The sequence below is a fragment of the Carlito syrichta genome, unplaced genomic scaffold, assembly GCF_000164805.1.
Source record: "Carlito syrichta isolate Samal-C Ts95f unplaced genomic scaffold, Tarsius_syrichta-2.0.1 Scaffold310468, whole genome shotgun sequence".
Classification (NCBI taxonomy): domain Eukaryota; kingdom Metazoa; phylum Chordata; class Mammalia; order Primates; family Tarsiidae; genus Carlito; species Carlito syrichta.
Genome location: NW_007254564.1, coordinates 161,391 through 173,095, shown reverse-complemented (window position 1 = coordinate 173,095; position 11,705 = coordinate 161,391). Strand labels below are relative to the sequence as shown.

The 11,705-nt window shown below is 47.7% G+C and overlaps 1 pseudogene across 1 annotated transcript; it reads left to right on the top strand.

The window, feature by feature from the left end:
- The first annotated feature begins 1,122 nt into the window (after positions 1 to 1,122).
- Positions 1,123 to 1,613, top strand: LOC103270849 (annotated as a pseudogene). Its single transcript, XR_505000.2, has one exon. The product of XR_505000.2 is annotated as an NHP2-like protein 1 pseudogene (transcript).
- Positions 1,614 to 11,705: the final 10,092 nt, after the last annotated feature.

Sequence of the window (11,705 nt, the reverse complement as noted above, 5' to 3'; positions counted from 1 at the left end):
AAAAGAAAGAAATCCTTCTGCTTCAGTCTCCCAAGGTGCTGGGAGCATTACCAGCGTGAGTCACCATGCCCAACCCAGATGTATGCTGATAAGGCCCTTCTGACCCTGCTCTGGTCAGAAGCAGCTCAAAAGTGCCTTCACCAGACCTCCCAACCTCCAGAAGTAAAAGACAGGTTCTGGCACTGTTTCCTCCAGGTCAGAGCCTCAGTCAGGGGCCTTGTCTGAAAACAAGGAGGCCTCTTTTCTCCACGTAGCAAGCTGCTCCTTTTCACAGAAGGGTTAATTTAAGAGCCCTCTGTCTCCAGGCGCATACTCATTCACAATCCTTGCTGCACTTTTTCTCCAGAATAAAAACCATTCCAAGTAGACAGTGTTGGTGTGTGTTAATTTTCTGCTCTGCTGTTCTGTGGAGACTCTTTAATAAACTCCTCAGCTAGGTTTTCATCAACGTTGCTTCAGAATCAGGGTGGTTTTTTCCCTTTCCTTTTTGCTTCCATCTCTACAGAATAGGATGATCAACTTCCTGAGGCACTAAAAGGTTAACAACAGAGGCCTCACTAGGAAAGGGTAAAGGCAGCTGTAAAAAGCTGGATTGGCCTGGGTGGTGGCTCAGGCCAGCAATCCCAGCACTTTGGGAGGCGGAGGTGAAAGGATTGTCAGAGAACAGGGGTTCAAGACCACCCTGGACAACTTGGAGAGACGTCGTCTCTACGATAAATTAAAAAATTAGCTGAATGTGGTGGCGCATGCGGTTCCAATTACTTGGAATGCTGAGGTGACCACTGCACTCCAGCCTGGGCAGAGACTGCGACTAAAAAAAAACAAAAACAAAAATTAAACAAAGAAATAAAAAGATAGCTGGGGGTGGTAGCTGCACCTGTAATTCTGGCTACTTGGAAGGCTGAGGCGGAAGAATCGCTGAAGCTCAGAGGGTCGATGCTGGGATGGCCACTGCACTCCAGCCTGGGTGATGGAGTGAGACTCCAACTCAAAAAGAAAAGAAAAGAAAAGAAACCACAATTTTTTCACTCCCTACTGTGCTCTGCTTTCCCAGGAGGCGAGTGCGGTTACTCTGACGTCGGCTGCACTCACTGAGGTGTGGCGAGCCTGCGGAACCACAGCATGACTGAGGCTGATGTAAATCCGAAGGCCTATCCCCTTGCAGATGCCCATCTCACCAAGAAGCTATTGGACCTTGTTCAGCAGTCATGCAACTACAAGCAGCTTTGGAAAGGAGCCAATGAGGCCACCAAAACCCTCAACAGGGGCATCTCTGAGTTCATTGTAATGGCTGCAGATGCTGAGCCACTGGAGATCATTCTGCACCTCCCACTGATGTTGAAGACAAGAATGTGTCCTACATGTTCGTGCGCTCCCAGCAGGCCCTGGGGCGGGCCTGTGGGGTCTCCAGGCCTGTCATCGCCTGTTCTGTCACCATCAAAGAAGGCTCACAGCTGAAGCAGCAGATCCAGTCCATTCAGCAGTCCATTGAAAGGCTCTTGGTCTAAACCTGTGGCCTCTGCCACACTTTCCCAGCTGACTCCCCCGCCCCAAGTTTGTGTATCGTATTGTCTGTGTTAGCATGTAGTATTTTCAACTACTTTCCATTATTATAAAATATTATTGTATTAAATCTGGTTTCTGAATTTTTGTATTGCTTTTGTTCTGTTTGTACAAGGTTGTTTTCCCTCTTCTCCCCTTCCACCCTCTCTCTCTCTGTCACCCTCCATCCTTTTAATCCCCTCTTTTGAAATATGAACAAATGCCCAGAACAGATGGAAGCAAAGCGGTGGCACCATTCAAAGTCAGGAAGAGCCAGGAGAAACCTGACAGAGCCAGGATATAGATCTGGTTCCAGCTTTCATCAACTAACTTCCTACTGTGTGCAGAGTATGATGGAAGTGAACACCATCCACTTTGTATCCTTGTGCTTGGCATATAGAATCATTCATACGTGTTAAATTGCTTTAGGGGATTATGTATCACTTGGGGAGAAAGCATGTATTCTGTGAGTTGTTAGGCTTATACCCAAGAGTCATTTACTAATGTAACCCTGCTGTTTGCTTTTGGTCACATGATATGTTCTCCCCCACTTCCCTAACCCCCAATCATATCCCTGCGGGTGGCAGGGCAGCAGCATACCAAAGAGATGTGCTGCAGGATTCCAGAGGCAGTCTGGGTGACTGAGACATGGGGCTGTTGGCCTCGATCTTGAGTAGCAAGGCAAAGAGCATGGACTGGTGCTGGAGTAAAGGATTCTGGGAAGATGGTGGAGACCTGGCTGGTAGCTACAGCCGAGATGATGGAATCCAAGGAAACAAGCTCTCTTTAAACAGGGATTTATTCAGTGGATAGTGGCATCAGCTCTGAGAGCCCTTATCCCTGTTTCCTGCCACGATGTGGGTCAGATGTATTCTTTGTCATATGAGAATGCTAATGTGTCCTTCATTCATGTGAGCATCTTAATAAATATATTCAAATTTCAATTTTAAAAAGAAGAGAAAAGAAAAAAAACCACAAAAGACACTGAATACCTAAAGGAATCCTAAGCTAAAAGCTGGAGACATCACACTGATGCAGATTTTTCAGGTCAGCCTGGGCTTAAGAGTGTCAGTCAGCTCAATGGGTCTGCCAGCCAAGTCCCAGAGAGGGTCGTCGAGGGGCTGGTAAGCCTAGCCCCGGAAGTGTCACTCTAACAGGCTGGCAACCCAAGCCCTGAGATTGTTACTGGTTTGGTGGGCTGGCAAGTCTAGCCCCCGGGGTGTCTCAGCTTCAGTCTCACCTTCGTCCAGCATCTCTCTTGGTTCAGCCAGCTCCGCCTGCTGGTAAGCCAGTCTCGGGGTGCACCGCTTTTCAACTCTGACGAACTTCTGCAGTGATTCAGGTCACAGCTTTTCAGGCTCAACGTTCTTGTCTCAAGCCCAGGAAGAATGAGGAACACGGCCAGTCTGAAAGTGAGTAAGCAGAACTTATTGAGAGGACAGAGAAGCTCACTCAGTGAGAAGGCCCCAAAGGGTTACCCATCTCTGGGGTGGAAACCCACGGTACTTATATAGTCCTAAGTCAAAGCTGATTGGCTAGCACTAACTGTGCTGCAGCTGTTCTGATTGGTCAGTATTAAGGACCAATTGGCAGGAGGTAGGGGCCTAATGGTGAGCTGACTGGTTGCTTTTCGATCCCAGCAGTGAGTACCTAAGCTCTAGCTTGAGAGAGTCGCAGGGAGCTCATTTTCCAACACTGAGTCTGAGAGGCCTGGGGGAAATTTGCTACATTATCACCAGAGGACCGTCTGTCTGCCTTGCTTTCTCTGGCTATCTCTTGTCTCAACACTGTCTGACTTCAAAGCACCGCCTGTAATCCAAGTACTTGGGAAGTGGAGGTGGAGGTGAGAGGACTGCCTGTGTCCAGGGGTTCAAGACCAGCCTGGGCAATTTTACGAGACTTCAACTCTACAATAAATTTAAAAAATTAGCCAGATGTGGTGGTGCATGCCTGTAGTTCCTGCTACTTGGGAGAATGAGGTGGAAGGATGGCCTGAGTCCAACAGGTTGAGGCTGCGTTGGCTGTGAGCATGCCACTGCACTCCAACTTGGGCAACGGAGTGAGATTCCAACTCAAAAAAAAGAAAGCCAGATTATTGGGCAGGCACCCTGGACCTGGGAGGCAGCGTTTCCTGGTTCTGGTGATGAGGGGTGGGCAGCTGGGAGAATCCAGAGCCTCCTGCCTCAAGGTTGCACTTCTCAGTCCTAACCTGCACAGGGCCCAGTGGTCAGGGCCACCCCCAGCAGCTGAGAATGTAGTCAAATCATAGTCACCACTGTTTCGTGTCCAAAAGATCCTAAGACCATAGCTTGAAGAACATTTGATTGGTCAAGAAAATGCACACCCCAAAAGGGGATGGAATCTATATAAGGAAAGAAACAGGGTGGCTCCATCACCATTCCCTGCCAAACAAGATCTTCTAGGAAGATGCAGGGATGCCAGCTTGTTGTTGTAGGAGGAGGGGACAGGAGACCAGGCTGCAGCGGTTCATGCCTGTAATCCCAGTGCTCTAAGGACCACTTGAGCCCAGGAGTTCAAGACCAGCCTGGGCAACATAGCAAAAACTCATCTCTACAAAAAATTTTAAGAAATGGTTGGGTGTGGTGGCCCATGATTGTAGTCGCAGCTACTTGGGAGGCCGAGACTGAAGGATTGAGGCTGTGGTGAGTCGTGATCATGCCACTGCACTCCAGTCTTGGTGATAGAGAACCCCCCCGAAAAATAATAATAATAATAGGGGGGAGCAAAGAAAAGGAGAAATGTCCCTCTAAAGTTACAGTCAGCCCTCTGGATCATAGTTTCCACATCCACGGGTTCAACCAACTGTGGATGGAAAATATTTGAGGGAAGAAATGGATGGTTTCATCCATCCTGTCCATGTGCAGACTTTTTTTCTTGTCATTATTTCCTAAGTGATACAGAATAACAACTATTTATTCATAGCACTTACATTGGATTCTATACCATAAGTAGTCTAGAGAGCATTGAAAGTGTGAGAAACAAACTCACCTGTCCAAAATGAAAGGATGGACACAGAGATATGGAGTGCAGCAAAAGCCAAACTTTAATGATGGCTTGCAAGATCAGGTGTCTGGTGGGTAGGCACAGGGAAGCAGGAAGAACCAGCACTTTTATCCCTAAAACACAGTTCCCTCTCCTGGTTCCTCATTGGAGGAGTACTGCAGAACTGTAACAGGCTTTCCCCTACGATGCCCACGGGATACATTTTGATTGACTTACAGAATCATTTCATTTGCATGTCCTATTTGCCACGACTGGATTCTGCCAAAAGTTTAAACATAAAGCCTGCCAAAGTAAAAAGCCCTTGAAAAGGAAGCACAAAGAAGCATGAAATGAATCAACAAAAAGAAGCACAAAGTATTAGATGCCATCTTGAGAATCCAAGATAAGCTAGCCTTCAATTTGAAAATAAATCACCATTCTTATTTCTCACAGAAAGTACATAGGAGGATGTGCATGGGTTACATGTGAATATTACACCATTTTACTTCAGGGACTTGAGCATGCATGGGCTTTGGTATCTACAGGGGTCCTGAAACCAATCCCCTGCATATAGGGAGGAATGACTGTAGACACCACGTGGTGTTTGTCCCTTCATATCTGTCCGTGGACACATGGTTGAGTCTGCTTTAGGGCTGTTGTGAATCATGTGGCTACGAATATGGGTGTGCACACATCTGTTCCAGTCCCTGCTTCCAGTTCTTTTAGGTATACACCCAGAAGTGGAATTGCTTGATCATATGATTGCTATTTTTAATTTTTTTGGGGGGGGGAGTTGGAGTCTCACTCTGTCACCCAGGTTGGAGTGCAGTGGCATACTCACGGCCACCACATTGACCTGCAGGGCTCAGGGGATCCTTCTGCCTCAGTCTTCCAAGTAGCTGAAGCCACAGGTGCGTGACACCACACCTGGCTAATTTTTTGTTTTATTGTAGAGATGAGGTCTGGCCAAGTTGCCCAGACTGGTCTCAAGCCCCTGGACTCAGACAATCCTCTCGCCTTCACCTCCTAAAGTGCTGGGATTATAGATGTAAGCCACCTTGCCTGGCTCTATTTTTAATTTTCTCAGGAAGCTCCAGGCTGTTTTCAACAGCAATTACACCGTTTTCCATTCCCAACTGGCACTGCTCAGGGGCTCCAGTTTCTCCACACCGATTAATTGTTTTCCATGATCTCTCACAAACCAGACAGTGTGGCATTATGGCATGCCTAAAATACTTCGAAACAAATGCTACCACAGCAATCAATGGTCAACTCACCAAAAGAAAAGATAAAGTGATCACTTGACCTCTAGCGCCCCCTGCACGAAGTGGGCAAGCATGACAAGCTCTGGCCCTGACACGTAGAGGTAGGGATAGGGATAGGGTGAGAGTAAGGGTGAGGGGTTAGGGTGGCCAAGCCCTGGTTGACTGGGTAGTGCCTCCACCCGTCTCTCAGAGGCTCTGGGAAAGGTCCAGAGAGGGTCATGGCTCCCTGGGAGGCTTCACACATGAGAACGGAGGACACACAAGGAGGATCCGTAGAGTTGGGGGCGGTGGGTGAAGGCAGAGACACGTAGGGGCTGAAATTGGAGTCTCACTCTGCCACCCAGGCTGGGGTGCAGTGGCACAGTGCTCATGGCCACTGTAGCTTTGTCCTGCTGGGCTCAGGTGATCCTTCTGCTCCAGCCTTCCAAGTAGCTGGGACCACAGGCACGCTCACCACACTTGACTAATTGTTTGATTTATTAGAGATGAGGTCTCGCCAAGCTGTCCAGGCTGGTCTCAAACCCTCGGGCTTGGGCAAATCTCTTTCTCACCTTTGCCTCCTAAAATGCTGGGATTATAGGGAGGAGCCACCACGCCTGGCTGGGACTGGGCATTTTCTTTTCTTTTTCTTTTTCTTTTTTTGAGTTGGAGTCTCACTGTCACCCAGACTGGAGTGCAGTGGCCGCTCCCGGCCACCGCAGCCTCGATCTGCTGGGCTCTGGCGATCCTTCCGCCTCAGCCTTCCGAGTAGCAGAATCACAGGTGCGCGCTACCACGCTCGGCTAATTTTTTTATTTATTGTAGAGATGAGGTCTTGCCAAGTTGCCCAGGCGGGTCTCGAACCTGCAGGCTCAGGCAATTGACTCACCTCAGCCTCCCAAAGCGCGGGATTACAGGCTGAGGCACCGAGCCCGGCTGGGACCCGGCATTTTCAAAGGAGTTAGGATGCAAGATATTGATCAGGGATCAATATCTGTGAAAGGAGAATGGTCTGGAGACAACAGGATTAGTTAGATGGAGAGGGGAACTACATTATGATCGAGATCCAACAACTGGTGATCAAGAACCAAACTTAAGAGCAAATTGTGCCCATCAGACTCAAACTAGTTGCCAAAGTTTGTTCCAAAGTAATTTTTTTTTTTGAGTTGGAGTCTCACTCTGTCGCCCAGGCTGGGGTGCAGTGGCACTTTCACAACCACCACATCGACCTGCAGGGTTCAGGGAATCCTTCTGCCTCAGTCTTCCAAGTCGCTGGAACTACAGATGTGTTCCACCACACTGGCTAATTTTTTGTTTTATTGTAGAGACATGGTCTCGCTAAATTACCCAGGCTGGTCTCGAACCCCTGGACTCTGGCAATCCTTTTGCCTTAGCCTCTCAAAGTGCTGGGATTACAGGCTTGAGCTACCATGTCTGGCCCAATTTTTTTTTTTAAGTGAGAAAGCAGGATTTATTGAGAGGACAGAAAATCTCCCACAGTGGGAGGGGACCTGAAGGGGTTGCCCTCTAATCTTAACTCTTGAAACATCTTTCAGAGACTTCTTTTCTCCCTTTATCTACCAGACACTCCCTTGCACTATGCATGCTTATCTGACCATAAATTTACTTAGAAATCCCAGGGACTAGCCACACTCGGTGGCTCAGCCTGTACTCCCGCTCCTTGGGAGGCCGAGGTGAGTGGATTGCTTGAGCCCGCGAGTTTGAGACCCACCCGGGCAACTTGGCGAGACCTCATCTCAACAACAAATCAAAAAATTAGCTGGGCATGGTAGTGTGCGCCTCTAGTTCCAGCTACTTGGAAGGCTGAGGCGGAAGGATCGCCGGAGCCTGGCAGGTCGAGGCTGCGGTGGCCGGGAGGGGCCGCTGCACTCCAGTCTGGGTGACAGAGTGAGACTCCAACTCAAAAAAAAAAAAAATTGTAGAGACAAGGTCTCATCATGTTACTCAGGCTGGTCTGGAACCCCTGAGCTCAGGCAATCCTCTTGCCTTCATCTCCCAAAATGCTGGGATTACAGGCGTGAGCCACCGGGTCTGGCAGTGATGGAATTTCAGACGTGAACCCTCATGCCTGGCCCCAAGTTTCCCTTTTTATACCCTTGCACTCAGACAAAAAGTCTGAAATGGTTTCTTTGAGCCATGAGCCTGTCCATTTCCCCATCTGCTGGCTTTTGGAATAAAATCACCTTCCTTTCACTACCTCTTATGTTTTTTTATTTAGTTACAGAACAGATATTCGCTACACCTGTGTTCACAGCAACATTTTTTTTTTTTTTCATGACAGCCAAAAAATTGAAACCCCAAATATTCATCGACAAAAAAATGTGGTACAATAGAATACTAGTGCTGGGATTACAGGTATGAGCCACCACGCCCGGCTTATTATTTTTAAAGTGTGTGTGAGCTGAAAGTATTACTAACCAGATATCTCTAAACAGGGAGACAGGGTAGTTCCTGCAGAGGGTAAAAGCCAGCTGACCTGGTTTAACATTCTAACAAGTTAAGACCCTAACTTCCTGGGAAATGGAGGTATTTAATTGCTCTAAATGGGGTAGAGGCCAGGAGAGGTGAGCCACCATGCCTGTAATGCCAGCACTTTGGGAGGCAGAGGTGAGAGGATTGCTTGAGCCCAGGGGTTCGAAACCAGCCTGGGCAACTTGGCAAGACCTCATCTCTACAATAAATAAATGAATAAATGAATACATAAATAAATAAATAAGCTGGTGTGGTGTGCATGCTTGTAGTTCCAGCTACTTGGCAGGCTGAGGTGGAAGGATAGCCTGAGCTCAGCAGGTCAGGGCTGTGGTGGCTCTGAGCATGCCACTGCACTCCAGCCTGGGCGACAGAGTGAGACTCCAACTCAAAAAGAAAAAGGGGGAGGTAGAACTTCAAGAGTGTACTAAAAATGCAATTTAACTTATGAAATGTAACTTGCTGTAAGTACCATCTTCTGGATATTCTCACCGCCCACATCTGTAAGTTGTAACCCCACAAAAACACCTTATCCCTATCAATTTAATCATGCTTCTGCAGTTAATAGACTGCTGTGATTGTAGGAAATCAAGTACTTGCTTTGAACTTTATTTTCCTTGTATGTAAAAGGTAGAATTGGTCTTAGAGACCTCTAAAATACATCTTTAAAGTTGCTGGTTCTAGCCGGGCTCGGTGGCTCAGCCTGTAATACTGCGCCTTTGGGAGGCTGAGGTTAGTGGATTGCCTGAGCCCGTGGGTTCGAGACCCGCCTGGGCAGGCGAGACTTCATCTCTACAGTAAATCAAAAGATTAGCCGAACGTGGTAGCGCGCGCCTGTAATTCCGGCTACTAGGAAGGCTGAGACGGAAGGATTGCCAGAGCCCAGCAGGTGAGGTTGCGGTGGCCGGGAGTGGCCACTGCACTCCAGTCTGGTGACAGAGTGAGACTCCAACTCAAAAATAAATAAATAAATAAAATAAAAAATAAATAAAGTTAGTGGTTCTGGTATGATTTAAAAAAATTTTTTTGTTGTTTTTTTATTTATAGAGACGAGATTTTGCTGTGTTACCCAGGCTGGCCTTGAATTCTTGGCTGGCCTTGAATTCTTGGGCTTAAGCAATTCTCCTGCCTTGGCCTCCTAAAGTATTGGAATTACAGGCGTGAGTCACTGCACCTGGCTTGGTATGATTTTTTATTTTTATTTTTTTGTAGAGACGGAGTCTTCCTATGTTGTCCAGGCTGATCTCAAACTCATGGGCTCAAGTAATTCTCACAGCTGTCCCTGCCACCTGGCCTGCCTACGTATGACAAGCCTCTGTCCCACATTGTCTTTCTGGTTTTTTCTTTTTTGACTCAGAGTCTCACTGTGTTACCCAGGCTGGAGTGCAGTGATACGCTCACGGCCACGACAGCCTCGACCTGCTGGGCTCAGGCGATCCTTTCACCACAGCTTGGAGACCAGGTCTCGTCAAGTTCCCCAGACTGGTCTTGAACCCCTGGGCTCAGGCAATCCTCTTGCCTCCGCCTCCCAAAGTGCTGGGGTTATAGGCGTGAGCCACTGCACCAGTCAAATTCCTCCTTTTTTCTTTTTTAACTGGAGGGCAGTGGCACGCTCCCGGCCACCACAGCCTCGACCTGCTGGGCTCAGGTGATCCTTCTGCCGCAGCCCTTCTTTTTTTATTTTTATTTTTATTTTTTTTGAGTTGGAGTCTCACTCTGTCACCCAGACAGGAATGCAGTGGCCGCTCCCGGCCACCGCAGCCTCGACCTGCTGGGCTCCGGCGATCCTTCTGCTTCAAACTTCCAAGTAGCTGGAACTACAGGCGTGCGCTACCACGCCCGGCTAATTTTTGATTTATTATAGAGATGAGGTCTCGCCAAGTTGCCCAGGCAGGTCTTGAACCCGCGGGCTCAGGCAATCCACTCACCTCAGCCTCCCAAAGACGCGGGATTACAGGCTGCGCCACCAAACCTCTGCTTGCCTCAGCCTTTCAAGTAGCTGGAACTACAGGCACGTGCCACCATGTCCAGCTAATTTTTTGATTTATTGTACAGATGAGGTCTCACCAATTTGCCCAGGCTGGTCTCGAACCCCAGGACTCACTCAATCCTCTCACCTCGGCTTCCCAAAGTGCTGGGATTACAGGCATGAGCCATGACACCCAGCTGGGTATACTATATTTTGTTTAGGCATTCCACAATTGATGGGTATGTGAGTTTCTCTTTTCGACCATTATGACTAATGCTGCTATGAACATTGTACAGGTTTACAATAAGTAGTTCTTCATTTAGCGGGTCTCAATATACTTTTTTACCCATCAGGGTCAGTGGACTGCAGGGGATAAATGAGTCTCCATGCCTGCCCTTCAAAATAAGAGAAGGCTACCGGGCACAGTGGCTCACGCCTGTAATCCCAACACTTTGAGAGAAGAAGGTGAGAAGATTACCTGAGTCTGGGGTTCGAAATCAGCCTTGTCTCTACAATAAAGCAAAAAATTAGCCAAACATGATGGCGCACACCTGTAGTTCCAGCTACTTGGAAGGCTGAGGTTGAAGGATCACCTGAGCCCATCAGGTCAAGGCTGTGGTGGCTGTGAACGTGCCATTGCACTCCATTTTGGGCAACAGAATAAGACTCCGACTCAGCAAAAATAGATTAAGAGAAGGCTAGCCCGCAAGGACACATAGACTAAAATATCAATAATATTTGTTGAATGACTGAGAAAAATAGTGCAAAAAAATCAGATGATGGCAAGTAGTCAGTCTGTTTCCCTCAGGTGCTGATGGCAGATCCAAATTAGATACCGGATGTTTAAGTCATTAAACATTGATTTGCTATGAGCACGATGGATTAAAACAGAAGGAACAAAGGACTCAGGAAAGTGTTTAGGAAACCTCTCTGTTGTCTATATAATTTATGGAAGACCCAGAGCCTCAGGCCCCCTCCAGAAGTTTGAGTATCAGTATGGTGTATACTCTGCAGAAAGACAGCACCCGGCCATCTGCAGTGGCACTGGGGAGGTTACCCTTACATAGAGGCCACAGGGGCTACATTCTCAGTAGGCTTGCCCTGTTTGCCAGAGCCAGCATTTCCCAAATCTGTGCTTAAAAAGCGTAAGCTCAAGACCAAGAATCAAATTTTCTATTTCAATTAAAATATGGCTTCCTTGTAGCTTGATTTAGTTCCTATTCTATGTGCCCTTGCTACTTCGCATAGGATAATCTAACCTTGGTCTGAAGTGGCATCTTGCCATTTCCACTTTCAAATTTTCACCCAAAATGATACTTTGTATATCATATACACACCACATCAACCCATCAATACACATGTATATATTCTTAAAAGAATATCTGAGCCAGGCTCGGTGGCTCAGCCTGTAATCCCGCACCTTTGGGAGGCTGAGGTGAGTGGATTGCCTGAGCCCG